General features: G+C 42.0%; 1 protein-coding gene across 4 annotated transcripts in view; it reads right to left on the bottom strand.

The window, feature by feature from the left end:
• Positions 1 to 25886, bottom strand: part of LOC126481181 (Na(+)/H(+) exchanger beta-like) — a 1115178-nt gene that overhangs the window by 863076 nt on the left and 226216 nt on the right. The window lies entirely within an intron of this gene.

Here is a 25886-nt window from a genome sequence, read left to right as displayed (position 1 = left end):
GACGCCTTTCAGGTCAAGGGTGGGTGCTTTCCAAAACGGCTAAATTTGCAAACTGTTGGCATACTGCCGCGTTTAAAGTAAACCGTGGATGGTGCTATCCGAAACCAGCGCAGAGGCAACTATGATAAACCACGGGCAATAAATGACAGGCGTCAACGACGGCTGTGGAGATATATGCCGGTGAACAGATAGGCCTGATGAACCAGGGGGCTAACAATAACGTCTTTTCAACGCTCCAGCGAACGTTGCTGCGTATGGGTTAGGACTGTTGATATTTTTGAAAATATCGGGAAACCGATGCCTACTTAAAATATCATAACTGGCCCCCGACATATCGAGAAAAAGAATCGATATATAGACGAAAAAATGTCAAAGTACCGGCTAATAAATATATCGCCTTCAATATGAAACTTCCTGGCAGATTAAAACTGTGTGCCGGACCGAGACTCGAACTCGGGACCTTTGCCTCTCACTGGCAAGTGCTCTACCACCTGAGCAACCCAAGCACGACTCACGCCCCGTCCTCACAGCTTTACTTCTGCCAGTACTTCCTACCTTCCAAACTTTACAGAAGCTCTCCTGCGAACCTTGCAGAACTAGCACTCCTGAAAGAACGGATATTGCGGAGACATGGCTTAGCCACAGCCTCGGGATGTTTCCAGAATGAGAGTTTCACTCTGCAGCGGAGTGTGCGCTGATATGTTCGATGAGTCCGTCGTTCGGTTTCGTAACACATCAGATCTGTCCGGAACACTTTACGTCGACTTTCCTGTTTTTTCATTTCCGTCAACGTCAGCGACCTAGCACTTGTAGTGTCAAAACCGTGTGGCGAAGCTAAACGTTGCGGTTTCTGTTGGTAGCGCCGATTGCCGATTGCGTCAGCATTTTCCCTCGCACGTCTCCGTTCACCCCAAAGATCAATCTTGTCATTTAGATTTTTGTTCATCATTTTCACCAACTGTTTTTGAAGAATTTCGATTTGAAGGAATAGCACACTAGTCGCGTTAATTTTTTTCTGAACGCAACAGGTGTGCTATTTCTTCACGTCGGAAATCATGTCATTTCATTCATACTGCGAACCCTTAACCCCCTCCCCCCGCCCCCCTTAGTGCAATCGGACTTCTACTGTGCCACCTATGATTGTTTCACACAGGCAAAGAGAAAGACTGAACGTGATGAGTAGTAAGACTCCTTCACACAGTGAAAGTAAAATTATGTCCTACAACAGTTTCAAATGAACAATTTCAAATATTTACCGAAAATTGAGAAAGAAGTAATATAAAATAAGAAAGTCTCCAGTCGTTATTGTAATTTAGATATCGATATATCGGGGAAAAAATATCACCTATATACATTGATATACACGAGGGTTGTCTAGAAAGTAAGTTCCGATCGGTCGCGAAATGGTAACCACAGTGAAAACCAGAAACGTTTTATTTGCAACAGTTAGGTACACCTTCCACCTACTTCTCTACATAGTCGACGCTCCAACTTCGAGTGTTGTCGTAGTGTTGTATCAACTTTCCAATATCGAAGTCATAGGAAGCAGCCGCCTGTGCTTTTGGCCAGTTATCTACACTGGTCTGCAGTTCGTTGCCTGTGGAAAAATTTTATCTTCATAGCCAGCGGTTCTTGTGAGCAGAGATGAGACTCAGGGGGAGCCAATTACGGACTGTATTGTGGCTGGTCAAACACTTCTCATTGGAATCGCTGCAGGAGCGTCTTCATTGCCCCTGCACTGTGCGGCCGAGGGTTGGCATGAAGAAGGAACTGCTCGACAGTTGTGTTATGTGGGCTGCATGACACAGGCGAAATCTCTAACCAGGCCCATAAAATAGGCGGGAGACGCTATTCCCTACGCATCTTTACGTGCTCACTGTTCACTCAAAACTGAAAATAGCGACGCGATACGATCGACAGACATACTAGGGTCACTGCTCTACACATCTGTGCCAAGCTTTACCGGATTTTCTCAGTGGTTTCCATTTCGCGAGCGATAGGAACTTACTTTCTGGACAACCCTCGAACTATGGGCCCCTGCAGCGGGCTCCTCGTTCATGAACTCATGCTGACTGCTGGTCATCAGAGAAGAAGGCTGGTATTTGCAAGCCAATACCGCACCAGTAGGTCCCCTGACTGGTGAGAGACGGCTTTTCAGACGAATTACGTTTTATGTTCTGTCGGACAGATGCTGTTGGCGTATAAGGCGCTTTAACAATTGTCGGAAGTGTTCAAGCCGCAGGAGCGAAAGGGGAGACTTCTCATGGCACTCCCTGGGTGATCTCGTCATTCTGGAAGGCACAATGCAGCGTGCCACACATCTCGCAGTGTACGTGCGTGGTTGGAAGAACACCAGTATGATTTTATCATACTCCCCTGGCCACCAAACTCCACAGATTTAAACTCAATCGGGAATCTGTGAGGCCACTTCGATCGGGATGTTCGTACCACGGATCCCCGACCGCGAAACATAATAGCAGCTGACCACGGTACTGGAGTCGGCTTGACTCCACATCCCTGACGGTACCTTCCAAAAACTCGCTGACTCTCTTCCTGCAAGTCCGAGCTGGAAAAAGTGGTTATTCAAGCTTTTGACAGGTGGTCACATTAATATAACTGGACCGTGTACGGTTATTTGAAGGCAACAGCCTAGCTTTCTGCCGCTTACATTTATGTAAATACTGCATATTTCTGGTCGCCACTGTTCTGTTTGGTTTGATACGACTCGTCACTTTTTCCCCCACCTACGTCCTCATTTATTTGTTGTTGTTGGACGTATTCCAGTCTTTGTCTTCCCTTAGGGTTTTCACTTTGTAGAGATCCCTCTAGTATCATAGAAGTCATTTCCTGACGTCTGAACACAGATGGTGACGTCTTGTCCCTTGTTCTTGTCGCTGTTTGTCACACATTTTTTTCACTCACCGATTTAACGGAGAACCTCCTCAATTCTTATGGTATCAGTGCACATAATTTTGAACATACTTGTATGGCACCCACATCTTAAACGTTTCGATTTCTAACTTTTCCCGTTTGTTTTTAGTCATTGATTCATTTCAATACAATGCCTTGGTGAGGGTTCTATATTCTCACACACCATGTAATTTACTACTTCTTTAGCGTGTTCTAAGCTTCTAAGAAAAGTGCGAGGTCATCCAGATGGGTACTAAAAGAAATCCGACAAATTTTGGGTATACGATAAATCGCACAAATCTAAGGGCTGTCAATTCGACTAAATACCTAGGAATTACAATTATGAGAAACTTAAACTGGATAGACCACATAGATAATATTGTGGAGAAGGCGAAACGAAGACTGCGTTTTGTTGGCAGAACACGTATAAGATGCGCAAATCCACTAAAGAGACAGCCTACATTACATTTGTCCGCGCTCTGCTGGAATATTGCTGCGCTGTGTGGGATCCTTAGCAGGTAGGATTGACGGAGGACATCGAAAAAGTGCAAAGAAGGGCAGCCCGTTTCGTGTTACCGCATAATAGGGGTGAGAGTGTCACTGATATGATACGCGAGATGGGGTGGCAGTCACTGAAACAAAGGCGGTTTTCTTTGCGGTGCGATCTATTTACGAAATTTCAATCACCAATTTTCTCTTCTGAATGCGTAAATATTTTGTTGACACCCACCTACGCAGGGAGAAATGATCATCATAATAAAATAAGAGAAATCAGAGCTCGAACGGAAAGATTTAGGTGTTCCTTTTTCCCACGCGCCATTCGAGAGTGGAATGGTAGAGAAGTACTATGAAAATAGTTCGATGAACCCTCTGCCAGGCACTTAAATGTGAATTGCTGAGCAACCATGTAGATGTAGATGTAGGTGGTCTTGCTTTATATTGTGTATCGATAGTCATGCAGCAACAGCCGATTAACCCCTATCCAGAAGTAAAAAAAAAAAATCTTTACCTGCTAAATGGTTTGTGAATCGTCGTTGATATAATGTCGCGAGCGCAATGGGTATAATACTTGAAGCAGCGCAGTTGGTCGGCAGCACTCTTGAGATACAGTAGCGTTTAGAAGTGTGTACTTCGATATAATGGGATAATGAATCTTGATTTTTTTTTGTAAAAGCTTTACTAGCCAAGATCGCATACGGGACTGGAGTTTTTGTTCCACCGCCTCGTGGAAACTTTGACTGTTGCTGTTCGAATGTGTGTGAATTCCTAAGGGACCAAACTGCTGAGGTCATCGATCCCTAGACTTACACACTACTTCAACTATCTTAAACTAACTTATGCTAAGAACAACACACACACACACACACACACACAAACACACACACATACACTTTCCCAAGGGAGAACTCGAACCTCCGGCAGGAGGGGCCGCGCAACCCCTTGACAAGGCGCCTCTAACCGCGTGGCCACTCACCGCGGCTCTGTCGCTGTCATCAGACAGCCTGGCTACTGTGCTGTGTGTCTCACTTGGCATGCGCGACAACGGTGCTTGTCTGTACTTATGATTCGTCCGTGGTTCGAGTATGAGTTAGAAGCTGGCATTCTGTTGCGAATCGACAAAGTGTTCTCTTATCTTAATCGTTGCTGTGTATATTTCGATCTGAAGATGGCCCATAATGGCCGAAAGTAATAATCAGATTTCTTATACGCTACTTTGCTGATTAAGACTTTACAAAAAAATCAGCATTCGCTGAAACAATAGCTCGCGTCTCTACATTGACAGTGTCAGGTAATTACATAGGAATAAAACTGCATCCATCTCGAGAATATGTTCAGTCTAAACGCACGAGCCGTGTTTTCATAGTGTCTGAAGTTTCAGTTCGATGGATTCAGTCATGTTTTGTTTCATGCCGGATTTTTTCTAAATCAAAATCTAGCTGAACTGTTTTTTGGAAAAGGAACAAGTCCAATAGTAAATAATACGTATTGTGATCCATCACTGACTGCTATCGATTAAATCCTTTGTAATACGTTTCACAGTGCGGTACTGAAGGAATACGTACGCTCTGGTGACTGGAGAAATGGCTATGGAAAGGATTAATTGTAACACTGTCGCTAATATCTTCGCGACAGTGTTACATAATGGTCTTAGGACATGGATTATGCAAGAAACCTTCGGTGACATAATCTGATCGCCGACTGGACGAAACTGAATTAAAATTTACAGCGGCGTCTCGCAGTGTTATCTGTTACAGCGTTGGATAAAATGAAAATGTGGGATCTGGGTGCATGAACTGTAACCGATGTTAATATTTCTACGATTTTGAGCATTTTTGTGTGTGAAATAGTAATATGAAAAATCTCTGTGAGTTAATTGCTGGCCAGCCGGTGTGGCCGTGCGGTTCTAAGCGCGTCAGTTTGGAACCGCGTGACCGCTACGGTCGCAGGTTCGAATCCTGGCTCGGGCATGGATGTGTGTGATGTCCTTAGGTTAGTTAGGTTTAAGTAGTTCTAAGTTCTAGGGGACTGATGACCTCAGTAGTTAAGTCCCATAGTGCTCAGAGCCATTTGAACCATTTTAGTTAATTGCTGAAAGAGACAGTAATAGTGAAGAACTGAGAATAAATAATGAGCGTGCAGCAGGTGAAATGGTAACAATAATGAACTCTCAGATTCAGTTGTGATGGGGAATGTTTGTAAATTCAAATTCTAGTGCGTTGAGTCTACACACTATTGTGAATGATTCTCGAACGTTGATAGTACTTAATAGTAATTAAGTAATTCTTCAGTATTTGAAACAAATGAACAGTAAATTAGACGCAAACGCCCTCGAAACGATTAATAAATTAAACGCAAATACCCACGAAATAAACAATCAATTAGACGGAGGCACCTAAAGTAAATAAAGAATACATCAAGGGATGAGATGCAATAGCTATTCTTGAGTTTAAAATTGAGCTTCAAGAAACGAAACAAAGGAATCTGTTTTTACCGTGGAGATCCACTTCCAACGTAAGCGTTTAATGAAAATCCGCTCCTCTTACTTAGTTAGAACTAAATTGTGTCCACACCACTGATTTCGGGTTTTATATTAGGCCATTATCAAATGTGTCTGAAACTGTCACTATAAAACATAATATAGATGTACAAATAATTTATATAATATATGGGAAGCAACGCTTTTGTATGTTCACTATAAGTGCAAAAATATTACCTAACGTACGTTATGATGTAGAGAAACAACAACAGTTGCTATGGGTTTATTTATCGATTGTCATTTTATATTTGTAGTTTACTATTCCTACTTTAATTTACATGTTGTCATTTGGAGATAGTGACTGGAGTTGCGGACACTAGAAAATGGAGTGCCAAGTGGAGAAATGGGAACATTTCAGGCGGATTCTTTTGTTTGAGTCCAAACGACGGATGACAGTAGTGGAGGCAGCTAGAAACATTTGCCCCGTGCATGGGGATAATGCCATTGGACAGACCACGGTAAGAAAATGGCTTCCTCGTTTTAAGGAGGATCGGTTTGACATTAGTGACTCTCCAAGTTCACGAAGACTTTCAGAGTTTGATGATGATCATTTAAACGCATTAATCTACAATGATCAAGCCAGAAGAGCGCGGTTTCTAAGAACAACATGTAAAACAGATTGTGTCCTGATATACTTCGATAAACAAGCGCCGGCTTTGAACTTGCAGTTAACGAGGCAAGCTCATAGATAGTGTTTACAGTTCTAAACCTAAAGAAACAGAAGAACGAGGGACGTATGTCAGACATCTCGCAAAATGTTGGAAGCTTCAGGTAGCCGTGCTCAGTCCAAATACAAAACTGCTTAGCAGCTACCTTTTACGATTTCGCACACACTAGTTTCTCAGCAGCTGACATCACTGTCATTGAAGCTAACGTATGCAACAACATTTATTTATGTAGAGGGTAGAGCTTTTTCTAAACGAACGTCTCACCAATGACTTACAGTAACAGAAACTATCATAGTTCACTTCATTGCGATACGACCTTTTACGTGAGCACTTCCTTCTATTTGGTTACTTTATTACTGTTGCAAACGAAAAAGAAAGTGTTACGAATATCTCTTAATTTATACGAGTTTCTGTAGATCGCAAGCAGAGCTGGAAAGTAAGTGGACATGAAAGAGAAGCATATTACACAAAACGTATATTGTTAAAAATTTGTCAATATGTATCTAAGTCTATTATTTGCAGCTGGTGTTGTGTGAGAAGGTTGGAAACAGATACAGATAAACGACCAGGCTAATCAGAGGAGTAGCTATTATTTGTCCACACCAATAATTTTTCTGACCTGATCAACGGGGATCTCGTTTCTCCAATGATGATAATATTGTAGAGATGTTGTTTGTCAAGATGTTAGATGCACAACATGCATCGTAGGTGCTCGACGGTAAGGCAAACAGACGAATATCTGCAGCAAGCAACCGTAAGATAAGGAATGGTAGTTTGTTTGCTCAGACGTATGTACATCACTATGCCCACAACTGCAAAGTTAGAGGGCAGCAAGCTACAAGCTGAGAATTGAAGGGACCTTACCAAAATTCGCATTGCGAGGAAACAACAATCGGCGTGTCCAGTTAACAGTGAAGGACAGCTGTGTGGTCCATATATAGAGAAACGAAGCTGGCATCACTGTCTTAACGAGAAGTATGTTGCTGATAACGTTTAAACTTTGTATTAAAAACACATGTATTGTTCTATGTGATCGAACAGGCATAATATTTACAGGAAGTAAGATTGTAACAGTTACTCGTGGACTGAGGGAAGGCCCCGATGTTGCCTCTGTTGTTTGATTTGTACTAAAGATTCTAGAGCAGTGGCTAGAGACAAACTCAGATTGTAACAAAACTGAATAAAATTCTAGAAAATACCGAGCTCAAAATCACAATAAATAGGTATGCAAGAAAAATAAAATGGTCAAAATAAATATTGCATATTACTTTGTGTCAATACCAAACGTAATAGGAGACAAAACTGATTTTGTTCTGTCAATTACAGTCTTAAGAAAATAAAACTAAAAGATAAACAAATTTCCTCTTGCAAATAAACTTGTCGGGTTTGCCGCAGGACTGTACTGTCTAAATCCCACAATGTTTCACCGGTGCAACTGATCGACGTCTTCAGGTGGTGTTAGCTGCTGCTGTCACCGCAGGAGTGCAGCACTGCGTTAGTGACAACAGAAGCACCTGAAGATTTCTAGCAGTTGCACAGATGAAACAATGTGGGATTTACACAGTAGAATCCGGTGGCAAACCCGACAGGTGCATTTGCAACAGATCCGTCGGGAAAAACCAGAAAAGTCGCACGTTTCCAATTGATAAAAACGAACATAAAAACAAAAAACAGTACCTTGGAATATGTTCCACTCCAAATACTACAGTTTCTTCTCACTGACGTCTTGCATAATACATTATTTACGAACCAACTGGTCCTCTTTTCACTTTTGAATGTGGTTGGGCATATTCCTTGCCACATTGTCTAGATAAACCTGTGGGATATTGTCACATTCCTCCACAGCGGCCTCTACAGTTCCCTGTATGGTCTGTGGTGGGACAGGGCGATTGCGAACCGCTCGTTTTAGTATGGCACGAGCATTCTCAATGCAGTTCAGATCTCGAGAATATGGAGGCAGTTCCATCCAACTGATTCTACGCTTCACTAGGATAGTGTTCACAAGATTGTGACGAAGATTTTCGTCCATCATCGTGAATCCTTCTCCATTACGTTCACCAAATGGAGCCACAATGCGTGCAGAGATGTCATTCTCTCACGTATTGGCGCAAGGGGTCTTCTGCGACCACACATAATTCCACTCGAAAACTTGACTGAACCGCCCTGATAAGGGAGGCGACCTACGATACAGTTTGGGTGCAAATGTTGTCCCCATTGCCTTCACATCCGAATATCAATATTGTCAGGTTGATGATAGGGTTCTAATTAGAAAAGAACGCTGCCGCGCGGGATTAGCCGAGCGGTCTAGGGCGCTGCAGTCATGGACTGTGTGACTCGTCCCGGCGAAAGTTCGAGTCCTCCCTCGGGCATGGGTATGTGTGTTTGTCCTTAGGATAATTTAGGTTAAGTAGTGTGTAAGCTTAGGGACTGATGACCTTAGCAGTTAAGTCCCATAAGATTTCACGCACATTTGAACATTTTTGAAAGAACATTCTGTAACGCCACTGCCAAGTCCGGAAAGTGGTTTCGTGCCCACGTGGCACGTACCCCTCTCCAAATGCCTTGTAGCGGAAGAGACTTGAGAGGTCTTTTGGGTCGCGGAGCTATTTTGTGTCGTTTGTGTTGACACCGCTCTCCCGAAACTCCTTGTAACTGCAGCCGTAGATGCGTAGCATTGTACTCAGGGTTTCTTTTTTCTGTTATAAGCAGAATCGGTTCTGCACAGGTATTGTTTTACATTTGTGGCCACCTCTGTGTCAATCCTCAACTGCCGCGCGAGGTAAATGGTTCAAATGTCTCTGAGCACCTGTCTCATTCTCTTCTCCGTTAGAGTGAATATTCGGGGTCTCTCATGGTACGTTATTTCTGTCCGAACCATCCTGAAGCAACACAACACCCGTAATGACACACAGCAGAGGTACTGCAATGTTTACAGGTGACCATAGACTACAAATACTGCTTCCTCAAGTTAGAGACATGGACTGTTTCAGCTATAATTAAATTACAAACAAATCACTGTATTCATATCGTAACGCATTTCGGGATCACAACGTTCAATATTAAAGTTTCGGCATTATGCAACATTTATTTTGACCGCTAATTTTCCAGTAGTCTGCTTTAAAGGTTAAGAAGGAAATAATGTTTCACTTAAATATTCAGGTCGTGATACATATTAACAGATCTAAGAGTGGGCGGAAGACATTATCCAGAAACACAACAAAGTCACTGGATGACAGCGGCACATAATACGGAACAGCATTAACACTATCTTTCTATCTTTTGCCCTTTTCTGAAAAAATTACACAAATTAGTACATACAACTACACAGACATCCAAAGCACAAACCCGGAATGTGTATATATTTTCTAGAGAAAGAGCAAGAGCTCGAAAGCTAGTGTGAATGCTGTTTCCTGTTACGTGTCTATGGCACGGAGAAACAGCTGAAGTCAGCAAAATTAAAAAAGGCTCCGGGGACCCATGGAAAACCTACATCTACATCTACGTCTGAATGGATACTCAACAAATCACACTTACGTCCCTGGCAGAGGGTTCATCGAACCACGTTCACAATAATTTTCCTTTATTTCAATCTCGAACAGGAGGCGGTAAAAACGAACACCTATATCTTTCCGTGCGAGCTCTGATTTCCCTTATTTTAATATGATAATCGTTTATCCCTATGTAGATCGGCGTCAACAAAATATTTTTGTATTCGGAGGACAAAGTTGGTGATTGAAATTTCTTGAAAAGGTTCCGTCGCAACGAAAAATGCCTTTGTTTCAATGACGTCCACCCAAAATCCTGTATAATGTCGGTGACACCCTCTCCCCTATTTCTGTATAATACAAAAGGTGTTGCTCTTCTTTGAACTTCGTCGACTGACTCCGTTAATCCTATCTCGTAAGGATCCCACACCGCGCAGCAGTACTCCAAAAGAGGACGAACAACCTTAGCGTAGGCAGTCTCTTTAGTAGATCTGTTGCATCTGCCAAGTCTTCCGCCACTAAACGGCAGCCTTTGGTTCGCCTTTCCCACAAGATTTTCAGCGTGTTCTTTCCAATTTAAGTTGTTCGTAATCGTAATTCCTAGGCATCTAGTTGAATTTACGGCCTTTGGATTTGATTGACTTATTGTGTAACCAAAGTTTGACGGGTCCCTTTTAGCACTACGTGAGTCATCTGACAGTTTTCGTTATTTAGGATCATTCGCCAATTTTCGCACCATACAGATGTCTTTTCTAAATCGTTCTGTAATTTGTTTTGATCTTCTTATGACTTTACTAGACGATAAATGAGAGCATCATCTGCAAACAACCTACGACAGCTGCTCATATTGTCTCCCAAATCGTTTATATAGATAAGGAACAGCAAAGGGCAAACGCCAGAAATCACTTCTGTTTTACTCGATGACTTTCCGTCAGTTACTACGAACTGTGACCTCTCTGACGGGAAATCACGAATCTAGTCATACGACGGTTGTAACTTTAATAGTGGCAACTATTAATTTACAGCTCGTACAAAATAGATGCGTGTTTCAAAGTTTTACTGACCTTCAAAGTAGTAACCAGCATTGTGTATAACCCGTTGGCGCCGATGTGGAAGTTGTGGGATACTCTTAGCAGTGCCAGTTGTGTTGACAGTTCGAGCGGCGCGGTCTATCACCCGACGAATTTGTAACAGTTCTGAAGCGCCGTGAAATGGTTCTCTCAGTATAGAAATCGAGTTGAACTTACGAGGGTTTAAGTCAGGGGGGGGGGGGGTGCAATAGGTGGTATATAGCTTAGGAGCTCCATCAGTGAAACAAATCGGTAACAGCTTGCACTGCACGTGCTTGAGTATTGTCCTGCCCAATGATGGTCAGGTCCTACAGAAAGTGTCATCACTTCTGTCTCTAAGCTGGTCGTAGGTTGTGTTCCAAAAATGAACAGCATATTCGTCTGGCAATAAACCACGCCGCTCGAACTGTCAACACAACTGCCACTGCTAAGAGTATCCTACGACTTCCACATCGCTGTCAACGGGTTACACACAATGCTGGTGGCTACTTTGAAAGCCGGCCGGAGTGACCGAGCGGTTCTAGGCGCTACAGTCTGGAACTGGTCGACCGCTACGGTCGCAGGTTCGAATCCTGCCTCGGGCATGGATGTGTGTGATGTCCTTAGGTTAGTTAGGTTTAAGTAGTTCTAAGTTCTAGGGGACTGATGACCACAGCAGTTAAGCCCATAGTACTCAGAGCCATTTGAACCATTTGAAATACTTTGAAGGTGAGTAAATCTTTGAAACACGTATATATTTTGTACGAGCTGTAAATAAATAGTTTCCACTATTCAAGTTTCAACCTTCGTGTAACATACGATATTCCATAAGCATGCAATTTTAATACAAGCCGCATGTGAGTGTTGAAAACCTGGAAATCTAGAAATGCGGAATCAATTTGAAACCCCTTGTCAACAGCCATCAACACTTGGTGTGGGTAAGGAGCTAGTTATGTTTCACAAAAACGATGTTTTCTAAATCCGTGCCGACTGTGTGTTCAGTAGACCTGGAAATTGCGACAAACCTACCATTCAGCGTCATTGACGTCCGTCTCTTATTAGAAAATATTTCCGTCTCTTATACGGTATTAGAAAATATTCTGTGCTCGAGGTATCTCGAACAGAATGACCACATCTAAGGCAACCACCATTCATTCCTTGATTCCAGAAAAGCATTTGCCTCAGTGCCACAACAGCACAGGTTGACAAAATATGATCGAGTGGAGTATTAAACCAAATTTATTCTGGATTGATGATTTATTGGTAGGAAGGATCCAACATTTTATCTTGAATGGAGAGTCATCGAGAGTAGTAAATTCACCCGTGCCACAGGGAAGTGTATTGCAATACTCGTTGTGACTGTCGTAAATTAATGACCTGACAGTCAACATTAAGAGAAACCTAATATTATTTTCAGATGATGCAGTTGCGTAGAGTTAAATTCTATCTGAAAAACCTGCTCAAATGTCCAGTTAGACTATATTAGGATTTCTAGGTTGCGCAAAGACTGATACGTGATTTGAATCTACATCTACATCTACATCTACATTTATACTCCTCAAGCCACCCAACGGTGTGTGGCGGAGGGCACTTTACGTGCCACTGTCATTACCTCCCTTTCCTGTTCCAGTCGCGTATGGTTCGCGGGAAGAACGACTGCCTGAAAGCCTCCGTGCGTGCTCTAATCTCTCTAATTTTACATTCGTGATCTCCTCGGGAGGTATAAGTAGGGGGAAGCAATATATTCGATACCTCATCCAAAAACGCACCCTCTCGAAACCTGGCGAGCAAGCTACACCGCGATGCAGAGCGCCTCTCTTGCAGAGTCTGCCACTTGAGTATATTAAACATCTCCGTAACGCTATCACGGTTACCAAATAACCCTGTGACGAAACGCGCCGCTCTTCTTTGGATCTTCTCAATCTCCTCCGTCAGACCGATCTGGTACGGATCCCACACTGATGAGCAATACTCAAGTATAGGTCGAACGAGTGTTTTGTAAGCCACCTACTTTGTTGATGGACTACATTTTCTAAGCACTCTCCCAATGAATCTCAACCTGGTACCCGCCTTACTAACAATTAATTTTATATGATCATTCCACTTCAAATCGTTCCGCACGCATACTCCCAGATATTTTACAGAAGTAACTGCTACCAGTGTTTGTTCCGCTATCATATAATCATACAATAAAGGATCCTCCTTTCTATGTATTCGCAATACATTACATTTGTCTATGTTAAGGGTCAGTTGCCACTCCCTGCACCAAGTGCCTACCGCTGCAGATCTTCCTGCATTTCGCTACAATTTTCTAATGCTGCAACTTCTCTGTATACTACAGCATCATCCGCGAAAAGCCGCATGGAACTTCCGACACTATCTACTAGGTCATTTATATATATTGTGAAAAGCAATGGTCCCATAACACTCCCCTGTGGCACGCCAGAGGTTACGTTAACGTCTGTTTGCTAAAAACTCTTCAATCCAGCCACGCAGCTGGTCTGATATTCCGTAGGCTCTTACTTTGTTTATCAGGCGACAGTGCGGAACTGTATCGAACGCCTTCCGGAAGTCAAGAAAAATAGCATCTACCTGGGAGCCTGTATCTAATATTTTCTGGGTCTCATGAACAAATAAAGCGAGTTGGGTCTCACACGATCGCTGTTTCCGGAATCCATGTTGATTCCTACATAGTAGATTCTGGGTTTCCAAAAACGACATGATACGTGAGCAAAAAACATGTTCTAAAATTCTACAACGGATGGACGTCAGAGATATAGGTCTATAGTTTTGCGCATCTGCTCGACGACCCTTCTTGAAGACTGGGACTATCTGTGCGCTTTTCCAATCATTTGGAACCCTCCGTTCCTCTAGAGACTTGCGGTACACGGCTGTTAGAAGGGGGGCAAGTTCTTTCGCGTACTCTGTGTAGAATCGAATTGGTATCCCGTCAGGTCCAGTGGACTTTCCTCTATTGAGTGATTCCAGTTGCTGTGAATGCACAGAAATGTAAGACTGCTCGCATCACAAAACGAAAAGTACGCAGTCCTATGTCTACAATATCAGTGTGTCACATTTGGAGTCAGTCAACTCAAACACGTTACTGAGTTTCATTGTCTGACATGATCAAAACTGAGGTATGCTACGTGTGGTATCGTAGCTGTAAATTCAGAAAAATCCTTTGTACTCGAATACATGAAATTTATGCGCAATTGTGTGTGATGGAACGAGGACAATGAAAATTTGTGGCGGATCGGGACTCGAACGCGTATTTCCCGCTTATCGCGAGCGGTTGCCTTGATCGTTAGGCTACCCGACACACTCCCCTGCCATACCAAAACTTCCACACATCGTCAACCATGTGGCTATGGATGCGTGTGCAGAAGGATATTGCATCGTACTTCTAAACAACAATGGAATTGCAATATCGAATTTATAGTCAAGATCGCAATTTATTTTATTTAGTAGCTGGTTTCGACTTATACATGGTGGTCCATTGATACTGACTGTGCCAAATATCTCAGGAAATAAGCATCAAACGAAAAAACTACAAAGAACGAAACTCGTCTAGCTTGAAGGGGGAAACCAGATGGCGCTATGGCTGGCCCGCTAGATGGCGCTGCCATAGGTCAAACGGATATCAACTGCGTTTTTTAAATAGGAAAACCCATTTTTATTACATATTCGTGTAGTACGTAAAGAAATATGAATGATTTATTTGGACCCCTTTTTTCGCTTTGTGATAGATGGCGCCGTAATAGTCACAAACGTATAAGTACGTTGTATCACGTAATATTCCGTCAGTGCGGACGGTATTTGCTTCGTGATACATTACCCGTGTTAAAATGGACCGTTCGCCAACTACGGAAAATGTCGATGTCGTGTTGATGTATGGCTATTGTGATCAAAATGCCCAACGGGTGTGTGCTGGGTATGCTGCTCAGTATCCTGGACGACATCATCCAAGTGTCCGGACCGTTCACCGGATAGTTACGTTATTTAAGGAAACAGGAAGTGTTCAACCAAATGCGAAACGGCAACAACGACCTTCAACAAATGATGATGCCCAAGTAGTTGTTTTAGCTGCTGTCGCGGCTAATCCGCACATCAGTAGCAGACAAATTGCGCGAGAATCGGGAATCTCACAAACGTCGGTGTTTAGGATGCTACATCAACATCGATTGCACCCTACCATGTTTCTATGCACCAGGAATTGCATGACAACGACTTTGAACGTCGTGACAGTTCTGCCACTGGGCACAAGAGAAATTACGGGACGATGATAGATTTTTTGCACGCGTTCTATTTAGCGACGAAGCGTCATCACCAATAGCGTAAACGTAAACCGGCATAATATGGACTATTGGGCAATGGAAAATCCACGATGGCTGCGACAAGTGGAACATCGGCGACCTTGGCGGGATAATGTATGGTGTGGCATTATGGGAGGAAGGATAATTGGCCCCCATTTTACCAAGGACAATCTAAATGGTGCAATGTATGCTGACTTCCTACGTAATGTCCTACCGATGTTACTACAAGATGTTTCACTACATGACAGAATGGCGATGTACTTCCAACTGATGTATGTCCGGCACATAGATCGCGGTCGGCTGAAGGGGTACTGAATAGCATATTTCATGACAGGTGGATTGGTCGTCGAAGCACGTTCACCGGATCTGACGGTTGGCTCTGAGCACTATGGGACTTAACATCTATGGTCATCAGTCCCCTAGAACTTAGAACTAGTTAAACCTCACTAACTTAAGGACATCACACAACACCCAGTCATCACGAGACAGAGAAAATCCCTGACCCCGCCGGAAATCGAACCCGGGAACCCGGGCGTGGGTAGCAAGAACGCTACCGCACGACCACGAGCTGCGGACCCGTATCTGACGTCCCCGGATTTCTTTCTGTGGGGAAAGTTGAAGGATATTTGCCATCATGATCCACCGAGAACGCCTGACATTGTCAATGCATTGTCAATGCATGTGCCAACATTACAGAAGGCGAACTACTCGCTGTTGAGAGGAATGTCGTTACACGTATCGCCAAATGCATTGAGGTTGACAGACATCATTTTGATCATTTATTGCATTAATGTTGTATTTACTGGTAATCACCCTGTAACACCATGCGTTCTCAGAAATGATAAGTTCACAATGGTATATGTATAACATTGGAATAACCGAAATAAAATGTTCAAACGTACCTACTTTCCGTATTTTAATTTAAAAAACCTACCTGTTGCCAACCGTTCTTCTAAAATTGTGAGCAATATGTTTGTGGCTATTACAGCGCCATCTATCAACAAGCGAAAAAAGTGGTCCAACTAAAATATTCATATTTCTTTACGTACTACACGAATATGTAATAAAAATGGGAATTCCTATTTTAAAAAAAAGCAGTTGATATTCGTTTGACCTATGGCAGGATCATCTAGCGGGCCAGACAAAGCGCCATCTGGTTTCCCCCTTCAAGCTATACAAGTTTCGTTCTGTGTAGTTTTTTCGTTTGACGCTTATTTCGTGAGATATTTGGCCCGGTCACGATCAGTGGACCACCTTTCATACGCGACGTCTTCAGATCTGTAATACAGCTAAGTGCATCTAAGAGGCATAGAAGTCCAAGTTGTTAATATAAGAATTCCAGAGAACGATACATACGAAAACAACATACACTTATTAGTGTACAGCTCCCAAACGACGGAATACATCGTCGTAATTTGTGTGAGTAGGCTCTTTTGTTGAACAATCTAACGAACTCCTGTAAGGTTGTCGCATAGCATCGACCAGTCTTCTGTCTTCCTCGACATGGGCACTTCCTTGTTTACGAATGCTTGCGTCATGAGAGACACAGGATGTTTATATCCTAACTACGAATGTGCAACGTCTTAAGTTACTTTAGAGTAGATGATGATCACGGTGTCCACATACGTAAACTGTGTGATTCTGCCTGTATACATCACACATGACAAACTATTACATTGGGTAAGAGTTGCAGTCCCATCCTATACTTCCTTGTCATGCATTGTTGCACTGTAGAAGTTATTGTTACGATTTAAATGTGTTTTAGGATATATTGCATCATTGTTCCCTTGTGTTGCATAAGGAACGATACTGGTTAATCAGTGTATATTGTTTTGGCATGTATCGTGTGATGGAACTATTGTATTAACAATTTGAACTTCTATACCTTTCAGATGAAATTTTCTATATTGTAAATGTGAAGATGGGTTGTGTCTGAGCTGTAGGTAGTTATCAAATAAAATAAATTGCGATCTCGACTATCAAGGATTTTTTTCTGAAGCCACAGCTTTAAGTTCCTGAGTATAACAATTTGTGGGGATATGAATTGGATTGATCACGTAGCAGGTAGCAGACATCTGTTCGTTGACGGTATACTGAAGAAATGCAGTCAATCTGAAAATGTGACTGCTTACAGAATCCTTGTATGTCTCATATGTTGTCAATTCGGTGTTCTTTCGTACACCTTTTCATGCGTGGAAATAAAATAAGTCAGGCGAGTAAGGTGCGTGGTGCAGTGGAACCATGCCATTTTTAGCCAAAAACTGTCTAACAGAGATGGCTATGTGTGCAGTTGCTTTGTCGTGGTGGAAGGACCAATCTGCTGTCTGCCACAAATCGGGTCTTTTTTCACGAAAACTGTTGCGCAATCCTCTTAAAACTACCAAATAAAAGGTCTGATTGACGGTCTGACCTGGGGGAACAATTTTTTTCAATATTTTCGTCGATTCAGGCAATTGATGAACATCCAGAAAGAAGTCTGTCATCAATCGACGTGTACCCATTTTTAAATCGAGCAGACCACTCGTACACTTGAATTTTTCTATAGCGCCGTCACGGTAATCTGTTTTCAACATAGTTTCAGCAGCACTTTTACCGGGTAAACTTGCAATCACAAAACACGAAACAAGAACAAAACAGCGCCATCAAAATCAGTCACTGCAGATGAACAGAACAAGCCAGGTCGACAAAACAGGCAGCGCTATACACGCCTAGCGGCAGAAATGCGTACTGCAGAAACTCCGTCCACGGCACTACTTCCTCCCCCCCCCCCCCCCCACCCCCCTTCCATTGCGAAGCAACGTTGGGCAGACTTCGTTGTACAAGAGTTTCTTTTTAGTGATGAGAGTCTGTCAAAATGTGAACATTATGTGTGTGCTTATTTGGTTCGATTAATATTTGACTACATTTTCTAAGTGCTTGCGTATTTTTTGTGTTTGAGGCAAACATCTAGGGTCTACAGAACACATTATAGGGATCTTTCATTCTCTAAGTAGGATCAGTGATGAATTGCCTCCGAAATCGAAGACAGATCGGCCAAATTATTCTCAGAGAACGTTCGTCCTAGCTGATCGGAACTGCGTCCATGATAAGGTCCCAGAACTAGTATCGTTTATTAAAGGTCACAATGTCCAGACAGTGTTAGGAACAGAAAGCTGGTTGAAATTGTGATATACAGCAGGGATAGGTTAGACGTCAATGGTGGTAGCGCATTTATTGCAGTAAAGAATTCTGTATGTGAAATAATCTGGGTGAATTTAAGCATTAAAGGTGGGTCCAACGTGGTAATTGGACGCTTTTATAGAAAAAGACAAAAAACTGAACTTTTCGAATCAGTTAAGGTAGACGAGGGCGGAGTGACCATTAGATTGTGATAGAATCAATGACTATGGGTACTGTGAGGACTGTTAAGAAAAATGGGAAAATATTTTTGCTTAGCAAGAGTGACCGGATCAAACCACAGGGTATTTTATTACTTAATATTAAATACTCAGTTCTAAGGACGAAAACGTGTAGCTCAGATGGATTAAATTCAGAATCATCGTTCAACACGCCATAGATAATTAGCTATGTTCTAAGTATGGTTATATCGGATGCTACGGAACCAAAAAGGGCTACATCACAGATTTAAGCGAAGTAAAAACCGAAATGACAAAAAAAATGGTTGAACGAAGCAAAAACGAGCGTAAGAAGAGCAATGAAAACGCCCTGAATAAATCTGAAAATAAAATTTTGCCAACCGGTCTGACTAAAAACCCTAATAAATTTTGGCTTTGTGTGAAATCAATGACAGGGTCGATACATTTATTCATCGCTCAGTGCCTATATAGGCACCGAAACGGAAGCTGACAGAGAGAAGGCCGAAATATTCAATTTGATCCTCCGAAACTGTTTCATCGCGGAATATCGTAGTAAGGTCCCACCTATCAATCATTACACGAACGCCGAAACGGTAAATACTGAGGTAAGTCACCGCAGAACAGAAAAGGAACTACAATCGTTTACTATTAGAAAGGGATCCGGATCAATCGTTTAGAGAAATAAAAAAGGAGCTTAGCGAATATCGGGCCAGGTTTGTGACGAGATTCAAGATTTCCTTGAAGGTAGAATTCAACACGTCACTCTTAACGGATCAAAATCCATAAAGATAATGTCAGGAGTACGCAAAGGAAATGAGACAGGACCGTTACTGTTTACAATATATATAAATGATCTAGTGGCTAACTATGATAGTACCGTTACTATTTACAATGTACTCGTATATAAATGATACAGTGTAGGGAAATGAGCTAGTGGCCAACTGAGATAGGACCGTAACTGTTTACAATATACATAAATGATTCAGTGGTTAACTGTGATAGGACCGTTACTATTTACAATGTACTCGTATATAAATGATCTAGCGGATAACATACGAAACTGCCTGAGAAAAGACCTGCAGAGGGTTGATGAATGATGCAGAGCCTGGCAGTTGACTCTCAACGAAAATAAATGTAATATATTGTACAAACATAGGAGAACAAATCCACTACTGTACAATTGCCTATTGATGATTAATCACTGGAAACAGTAACTACTTTTAAATACCTACGTATAACCATCCAGAGTAACGTAAAGTCGAATGAGCATTTGAAACAAACAGTAAGAAAAGCGGATGCCAAGCCGAGTTTCGTAGGACGAATCTTGCGGAAATGTAATTCATCTAGAAATGAAGTCACTTACAAAACACTTGTTTGACCTATTCTTGAGTACTCCTAGTCAGTCTGGGACCCTTACCAGATTGGATTAATAAAAGAAATAAGCAAGATCCAAAGAACGTGAAGACGGCGGCGGAGCGTTAACGGAGCTGCTCAGCAGATTGCTGTGGCAAGCGCTAAGGGACTTCACGTCTCACACAGAAGTTTACCGTTGAAATTCCGAGAGAGGACATGCCGAAAGAGTCGGCCAACTTTTTACTTCCTACAACATACGTCTCGAGAAACAACGACAACGAGAAAATCTGAAAAATTAGAGCGATACAGAGATTTATCGAGAATGCGCCTTCTGCCAATGGAACAGGAAATGAGGAATCAGGTGTTATATCAGAAGAACCCTTCGCCAAACACCAAATCAGTGTCGAAACAGGAACTACAGACACAACTGTCAGTACTATTTGAAATATTTTAAGGAATCGTCCTTGTCCAACAAACGACGCAAAGTGTGTAACTGTACGCGCACATGAAAGACATCTCACGCAATTTGGCACGGGAGACAACTAGTCAGATACGGCTATCAACGTAGCGATTCGTGGTGAGACGATGCGCCCAATGTTAGTATTTTGGAAGACAATGAACGAGAACCAGAAGTAGAAAAGACAGAAGAACGTAAAGAAGAGCAGACATTGCCCGGGGTTATAGCAAATGAAGCAATAGTAGTTGGATTAGTTCGATTGCTTGTTATACGGGAAGAAAGCTTCCGAGAAAAATCAACTGATGAAGAGGAAGAAGATGCCATTGCAGAAAGCGCAAAGAGAGAAGATATTAATCTTTGTAAGTCTATCTCTGTAGGAGATGGTGGTTGGGACGTCAGCTCGTCAACTTGAAGCAAATAGCAGTACATCTTCAGCCATAAATTTCGAATCTTCACTATACTACCGGTTTCGATATTGTATTATAACAGTTAGAGTAATGAAGAGTACGAAATTTACGGCTGAAGGTATACTGCCTGTCTGCTTCAAGAAGACAGTGAAACTTCTTAATTTATTTAATTCTGAAACTGCTGAGTGACACTGAATGAAACTTAACCTTCTTAAACTCCTGAGTGAAACTGACGTCCTGTCACTTTGCTAGTCTTTATCATTTCAACTCTGAGCTACAGAATTTGCCCTGACAAACACAAATTTCTCCTATTCATTGTTGTTGTTGTTGTTGTGGTCTGCAGCCCTGAGACTGGTTTGATGCAGCTCTCCACGCTACTCTATCCTGTGCAAGCTTCTTCATCTCCCAGTACCTACTGCAACCTACATCCTCTGAATCTGTTTAGCGTATTCATCCCTTGGTCTCCCCCTACGATTTTTACCCTCCACGCTGCCCTCCAATACTAAATTGGTGATCCCTTGATGCCTCAGAACATGTCCTACCAACCGATCCCTTCTTCTAGTTAAGTTGTGCCACAAACTCCTCTTTTCCCCAATCCTATTCAATACATCATCATTAGTTATATGATCTACCCATCTAATCTTCATCATTCTTCTGTAGCACCACATTTCGAAAGCTTCTATTCTCTTCTTGTCCAAACTAGTTATCGTCCGTGTTTCACTTCGATTCATGGCTACGCTCATAACAAATACTTTCAGAAACGACTTCCTGACACTTGGATCTATACTCGATGTTAACAAATTTCTCTTCTTCAGAAACGCTTTCCTTGCCATTGCCAGTCTACATTTTATATCCCCTCTACTTCGACCATAATCAGTTATTTTGCTCCCCAAATAGCAAAACTCCTTTACTACTTTAAGTGTCTCGTTTCCTAATCTAATTCCCTCAGCATCACCCGACTTAATTCGACTACATTCCATTATCATCCTTTCGCTTTTGTTGATGTTCATCTTATACCCTCCATTCATGACGCTGTCCATTCCGTTCAACTGCTCTTCCAAGTCCTTTGCTGTCTCTGACAGAATTACAATGTCATCGGTGAACCTCAAAGTTTTTATTTCTTCTCCATGGATTTTAATACCCACTCCGAATTTTTCTTTTGTTTCTTTTACTGCTTGCTCAATATACAGATTGAACAACATCGGGCAGAGGCTACAACCCTGTCTCACTCCCTTCCCAACCACTGCTTCCCTTTCATGCCCCTCAACTCTTAAAACTGCCATCTGGTTTCTGTACAAATTGTAAATAGCCTTTCGCTCCCTGTATTTTACCCCTGCCACCTTCATAATTTGAAAGAGAGTATTCCAGTCAACATTGTCAAATGCTTTCTCTAAGTCTACAAATGCTAGAAACGTAGGTTTGCCTTTCCTTAATCTAGCTTCTAAGATAAGTCGTAGGGTCAGTATTGCCTCACGTGTTCCAACATTTCTACGGAATCCAAACTGATCTTCCGCGAGGTCGGCTTCTACGAGTTTTTTCCATTTGTCTGTAAAGAATTCGCGTTAGTATTTTGCAGCTGTGACGTATTAAACTGATTGTTCGGTAATTTTCACATCTGCCAACACCTGCTCTCTTTGGGATTGGAATTATTATATTCTTCTTGAAGTCCGAGGGAATTTCGCCTGTCTCATACATCTTGCTCACCAGATGGTAGAGTTTTGTCAGGAATGGCTCTCCCAAGGCTGTCAGTAGTTCTAATGGAATGTTGTCTACTCCCGGGGCCTTGTTTCGACTTAGGTCTTTCAGTGCTCTGTCAAACTCTTCACGCAGTATCGTATCTCCCATTTCATCTTCATCTACATCCTCTTCCATTTCCATAATATTGTCCTCAAGTACCTCGCCCTTGTATAGACCCTCTATATACTCGTTCCACCTTTCTGCTTTCCTTTCTTTGCTTAGAACTGGGTTTCCATCTGTGCTCTTGATATTCATACAAGTGCTTCTCTTTTCTCCAAAGGTCTCTTTAATTTTCCTGTAGGCAGTATCTATCTTACCCCTAGTGAGATAACCCTCTACATCTTTACATTTGTCCTCTAGCCATGCCTGCTTAGCCATTTTGCACTTCCTGTCGATCTCGTTTTTGAGACGTTTGTATTCCTTTTTGCCTGCTTCATTTACTGCATTTATATATTTTCTCCTTTCATCAATTAAATTCAGTATTTCTTCTGTTACCCAACGATTTCTACTAGCCCTCGTCTTTTTACCTACTAGGTCATCTGCTGCCTTCACTACTTCATCTCTCTAAGCTACCCATTCTTCTTCTACTGGATTTCTTTCCCCCATTCCTGTCAATTGTTCCCTTATGCTCTCCCTGAAACTCTGTACAACCTCTGGTTCTTTCAGTTTATCCAGGTCCCATTTCCTTAAATTCCCACCTTTTTGCAGTTTCTTCAGTTTTGATCTACAGTTCGTAGCCAATACATTGTGATCAGAGTCCACGTTTGCCGCTGGAAATGTCTTACAATTTAAAACTTGGTTCCTAAATCTCTGTCTTACCATTATGTAATCTATCTAAAACCTGTCAGTATCTCCAGGCTTCTTCCATGTATGCAACGTTCTTTTATGATTCTTGAACCAAGTGTTAGCTATGATTAAGTTGTGCTCTGTGCAAAATTCTAATAGGCGGCTTCCTCTTTCATTTCTTAGCCCCAATCCATATTCACCTACTACGTTTCCTCCTCTCCCTTTTCCTACTACCGAAATCCAGTCACCCATGACTATTAAATTTTCGTCTCCCTTCACTATCTGAATAATTTCATTTATTTCATCATACATTTCTTCAATTTCTTCGTCATCAGCAGAGCTAGGTGGCATATTAACTTGCAATACTGTAGTAGGCATGGGTTTCGTGTCTATCTTGGCCACAATAATGCGTTCGCTATGCTGTTTGTAGTAGCTTACCCGCACTCCTATTTTTTATTCATTGTTAAACCGACTCCTGCACTATCCCTATTTGATTTTGTATTTATAACTCCTATTCATTAATTACCCACAATATTCAAGGATAACGCAATCTGATTGCTTTAAAATTAACTAAAAGAATGGCCCTGAAGTAGAAGAAATCCTAACAATAACCCATGTCACTTACCTCACAGAAAATCTTCATTACACGAACTGCAGCAATACAGGCACCAATACAGCCACCTAAATAAAAAGATTCTAGCTACTGTAGGCTCTAACTACTAATAGGCATGTGGTTAGCAAAGGGCAGATTTTGTTGCAGAGCAAACAATGAATTTTGCAGATTTTACCTTCATCATGTTGCAACCAGTTCGAAAATTTTATAATCGTTAGTAATTCCGTTATTATTTTACGTTAAATCGTCCAGACCGTCCGCTCGCGCTAATACTGCAAACGTGTAACACTGCTAATTATTAACCTCTAACCTCCGCCACTGCTGGCTACTCACTTCCAACTGCGATTCCGACCAGCCACAGATTCTCTTACAGAGGGCACACACCGCTGTCAGTGATACTAATGCAGTCTATAGCGCTGCCAACATACGAAGACATAAATAGGCTACTTACAACAGTAATGTTGATGTTTTGTTGTTGTTGGATGTTATGAGAGCAAAAATGTTGATACGGAAAGGGGGGAGGTCTCAGCGGTCGAAGAGGAAAATAAAGAATGTAGTACATTAAAAAGTGCAGTGAGCGAGAGAAAAGGATGTTATTTCTCTGAAGAAGATAATTTTAGCAAAGATGAAAAAGAGAAAATAAAGAGGAATAGAAGAATGAAAATGAAGAGGAAGCGACGAAAGGAGATGAAGGAAAGGAGTAATAGTGAGGGCTTAGTAAGGTAGAAGGTGAAGAAAGGGAAGAATTAGCAGCAGGAGCAAGTTAAAGGAGCAGTGGTATGCATTTGAAAATGCAAGAAAGCGTTGAAATTCGTCAGACGGACTAAACAGTAACTGGCGGACTGAGATTGCTTTCAGTGAGTAAAGAAGAATCACAAAGAGCCGCAAAAATTCATTTGCTAGCCCATGAAGAGCAGGTGAGTGCGAAAACAAGGATACCTACTATACGTAGGTGCGTGCTAGTACCTCAAAGAAACAGAATTAGTCCCGAGAAAAGAATCAAGAAACGATCTGATAAATCAAGTAAAGCCAGCAGGTGGGCGGTGTCAGCTATATGTACCTAACGGAAGGTGGAAGACTGTTCATTGAGAGAATATGAAAGGGAAGAACAAATTCATGTAAGATTTCAGTCTTCGGCAATAACGGTGGGCAGGACACGAAACAGTGCAGAGTAGTGACTGTTGATATGATTGTTAGCCCTAGAGGGGCGTGGCTGTTTGGCAGCGAGTAGCGTAGTGCTCGTAGCAGACAAGTGAACGAGAAAAACAGAGAGCAAGCGACAGATCAGCTGAGAGGTGTTAACTGGGCGTGGCGTTGCACAGCGAACACAGGTAGGGTTACTAGAGAGTTAGTGTTTGAATGGTTGAATGAGAATAAACTAAAGTTGTTATTGTAAATTTCAGTTGAGGTAATGTCTTGTAGGCTTTATATCTCACGCTTTCGGATGTTTTTCAAAATTTGTACTATGATTTTGAATACAGTGGGGTGACAAAAATGTGATAGCGATATCCACATGTACAGAAGGTGGTAGAATAGCATACACAATGTATAAAAGGGCAGTGAATTTGCATTGGAGGAGCTGTGAAAAGGTTTCCGGCGTGATTATGTCGCACAAGAGGAATTAACAGACTTTGAATGTGCAAGGGTGGTTGGAGCTACATACATGGGACAACCCATTTCGGAAATCGTTAGGGGATTCAATATTCCGAGATACA

The sequence above is a fragment of the Schistocerca serialis genome, chromosome 5 (genome assembly GCF_023864345.2).
Source record: "Schistocerca serialis cubense isolate TAMUIC-IGC-003099 chromosome 5, iqSchSeri2.2, whole genome shotgun sequence".
In the NCBI taxonomy this organism is placed as follows: Eukaryota; Metazoa; Arthropoda; class Insecta; order Orthoptera; family Acrididae; genus Schistocerca; species Schistocerca serialis.
Note: the sequence above shows the minus strand (reverse complement) of the source record. Positions and strands in the feature narration are given on the sequence as shown.